We start from the raw sequence: 3,971 nt of genomic DNA on the forward strand, positions 1-3,971 counted from the left end.
ATCTATCTATCTATATATATATATATATATATATATATATATATATAAATACTGTATATATATTACACCCTGCTCTAAACCGTTTTTTTTCCTTTCTAAAACAATTAGATATTATATATTGGACGTATTTGTTATCTTGTGCATCTACTCTGTATTCATGTTCCTGACTGTGGTAGTACTCTGCCTTATTTGTAGTTCCCTTTTAAATGTTTTTTGTATGCACCAAATACACAAAGGCAAATTTCTTGCAACTAAAAACTGATCTTAGATATGACTCTGAAACTAATATCATCCTGATCCTGACCTAACATGAAACAGATTAATGCAATTATGTTCACATCTGCTCTCACTCTGTATGAACAATTCAAGTTAATATATTATTGTCATTAATTCTTTCCATTTTGCTGGTAACTTGTGGTGTTATGTGGGATACCGAGGCTCAGAAGTGTGTTGAGTACCTACAGCAGTTCCTGCTGAAGCTTCCCTTTGTCTAGTAACGTGGAAAATGATTGCAATTTGGATTAAAACGATCCCATGTAGCCCATTTCCTGGTCTTTTACTCTCCCCGGGATGCGAACCCTGCTCCCTGGCTTGAATGTCTTGTGTTTAAAGACCCACCCATCCACCCAGACCTCCTCCCTACGGGGCCAGCCTTGCCACTCAATGTGGTGCATCCAGCAAAACAAACGTGGAATTCTTACGAATTACAGTGCTCAACTTTCTGTAGCTTTTTGAACAAATGATTCATTAATATTTAATATTAACAACAATATCTGCATTCATGATTTGGCTGCTATCATTTAGGGGGTGTTTACACGTACATGGTTATTTTGAAAGACTTTGCCTTCGTTTGTGCCCTTCTTTTACACGCAAACGGAGAATTCGCCCCTGAAGACGACTCTCTCGAACAACTCCAGCCAGAGTGGAGATTTTGGAAAACTTTTTTTTGCCCTTTAGCATGTAAACTGAGACAAACAGAGGTTTGGGCAGCGAGGAAGTGAAGAAGAGAAGAGAGAGGAAGTGATTCGTTGCTGTTTTCGGAAGTCTGATTGGCTAATGTTGGCTTGAGCTTCTCCTTACACTGCCACCTACAGGTTTGGCATTGAAAGCATACATAGTACACAGGTATGTGTAAACAAAAACTTTTTTGAAAACTGCCAGCTGTGCACAATGTTATTTTTGAAAATGGAGAGGGTGAAATGTCCATTTATGAAAATAGCCGGCCACGTGTAAACGTAGTCTTAGTTTTGCCAGTAAGTGTCACGAGTGAAATCTGTGCTGATAAATAAGGCTTTGAGTAGGTCATCTTTTGGCGAGACTAAAGCATCTAAGCTGCATGTCTCTGTAGCTCTAATGGGAGCAATGCAAACAGAGCATCTGCACTTGTTGTCCCTGTCCCTATCTCAGATTTATTAGGAATGTTGTCTTGGGAAAAATCCCAGCATTGTTGCATATGGTGCCTGTCAATTAAAGTCTTACTACATTAATAATATTTATGCAGCTTCTTGCAACAGTCTTAAAATAAATTGGAGCTACACCTCAAAGCAAATACACCGTACGCCATCCATGGCTTTCATTTTCTCAAAGGCCGAGCAGGATACCCAGGGCCCGGTTTACACCTATCGCCATTTCTATCCACTGGGGGACCACAGGCAGGCTGGGGGAACTCATATTAAGGCGTTTTCACACCTGTGGTTTGTTTGCTTAGGTCCGAATCAGTTGGTGAGTTTGTAAAATTGGAGCATTTTGCCCTTGGTCGGTTTGGTTTTACACCATTGCACCATTACAATTCACGCAAGAACGTCCACTAGTCTTATTGGTCGGATGTTTCTGTGGGCGAGAACAAGAAAGAAAATACAGGAGCAAGGTTGTGTGTTCTAAAGACTGTTAATATAAATATTATATATACAGTCTATGTGTGTTCTGGGCATATTTCTTGCATCTCCATGGTCAAACCAGCTCATTTTTATCAAAATTCTCAGACATTGTTTTGCGAGCGATGCCTTGTTTTAAAAAAAAGAGTTGTCTCGCAGCGGTGCCGGAGGGAAAATAAAAGGAAAGTTGCATCTGCATCATCATAGCAATGTGTTGATAGCGTCATAATTTCTTATTATGTCTCTCATATATATATATATATATATATATATATATATATATAGAGGTCGCTACTCTGTCTCTCTTTCAGCTAAGGGGTCCTTAGCCTAAAAAACGTTGAAGAGACCTGGTCTAGAAGAAAAGCCATCTTTTTCTAGACCCACAAAAGAAACAAAAAACACAGCAACAGTCTGAGGTTAAATATTACATTAAGGGCAGAGAGGAGCCCACAGTACATACTGCCCATCCTCTCCCTTTCTTGTTTTATCTTCTAGGGTTTGATAACATGTCTGTGCAGCAGTGTACGGGTGTATGGCGTTCAAGCTGGAGCATCTGACGATTCCAAGGTTTCTTAACATCCTTGCACACCTTTGGAGATACAATGTGATGGCAGGATTCAATTTCACGGCTGATGTGTTGGATAAGAATCCGAGGAACAATTCTATGATCATACCTCTGTGTATGGGGTTAAAGGGGCTATTAAAGGTGTAATGGAAACCGTAAAACCATTAGAATCGATAGACCAAGGTTTTCCTACACAGTGTCTATTAACTTCCTCAACATATCCGTAGTCCTAAGGGCCTTACGGGGCTACCTAAGGGAACTGAGCTGGCAGTATGAAAGCAACAAGAATGTCTAGATTCTTTTCTTCCAATCATTTTCTAAATCTTTTGTTCTTCTCACTGGCTTTGTTGTTGCTGAAATACCATCCGGATACCACTTATAGTTATTCTGCTGAATGATTTAAAGAAATTAATTTACAGAGATCAGATGAACACCTTTCAACACACGAACAATAGCAAGTGATTTTAAGCATTTATGTAATTATCTTAAATATTAATATTTACATAATTCTTTGGACTACTAAATCAATTCCAGGGTAAAGTGTATATGAGTTCTCTTTAATTTAACATGGACAGTATGTTTCAATTTGTTGCTTGTTTAGTTTTTCTCTTCTACTCAGAATGTTGTGCGTTATTGGGAAAGGGATGACGTTTTATCAAAAAAAGAAGAAGAATTGTATGGTTTATTTAAAATGAATAAGGACTTAATTTCTGCACTATGATGTGCATTTGGGGTGCATTTGACCCACAAGCAGCAGGAATTAGCCTACCGACATACTGTATGAATTGATATTAGGGGGCTATTCTGGGAGTGTACGACCAATCAGATGCTTGTGTCACTTTGAGGTCGGGAGGATTTATAAGAATTGATAATAACCATAGTCCTCATTAATCCACCAGAGTTTAAAATTCCTCAAAAAAAAAAGCGGAAGGAGACGGTCATCGGCAAAAAGGCATACATCCGGCAGGATTTCCTGCGGCACCGAAGCAATTCCTGAAGTGGAACGTCGAGGATATAGACTAGTTTGTACAGAAAACGGCTGTAGGGAAATTCATGATGTTATAAAAGCAAAGAAAAACAAAAAGCAAGTCAGTCGACAAATGTCCGTAACAGACCATATTTCGTTTATTGCATTTCAAAAGTCAATCTTCTGAAATAAAGCCCCAATTCCAAAAAGCGTGGTCATCTTTTGACTTGAAAACAGACACATTTATCTCCGTTGTGTAGTCTGAGGTTAAACCGCTAACAGAAACCCTCTGTCATCGTGTAAGCAACGTCATATTTCCATGAGGCCGTCTCTGCTGGAGACAGATTGAAATGGTTGAAAGAAAACAAGTGACTTTTTAACACAAACAAGCACTTAGGAAGAATGGGTGCAAGTTTAGTGCACTGTGCAAGCATCCAGATGGCCAATAAAAGGTTAATACATTTAGTTCCAATAAATATAGTTTGTATTGACTGACCCCTTTTTCTGTGCATGCAATGTGTCCTCCTCAGTCAAGGTTTACATAGAGAGAGAGAGAGAGAGAGAA

This window comes from Etheostoma spectabile, chromosome 7 (genome assembly GCF_008692095.1).
Source record: "Etheostoma spectabile isolate EspeVRDwgs_2016 chromosome 7, UIUC_Espe_1.0, whole genome shotgun sequence".
NCBI classification, from domain to species: domain Eukaryota; kingdom Metazoa; phylum Chordata; class Actinopteri; order Perciformes; family Percidae; genus Etheostoma; species Etheostoma spectabile.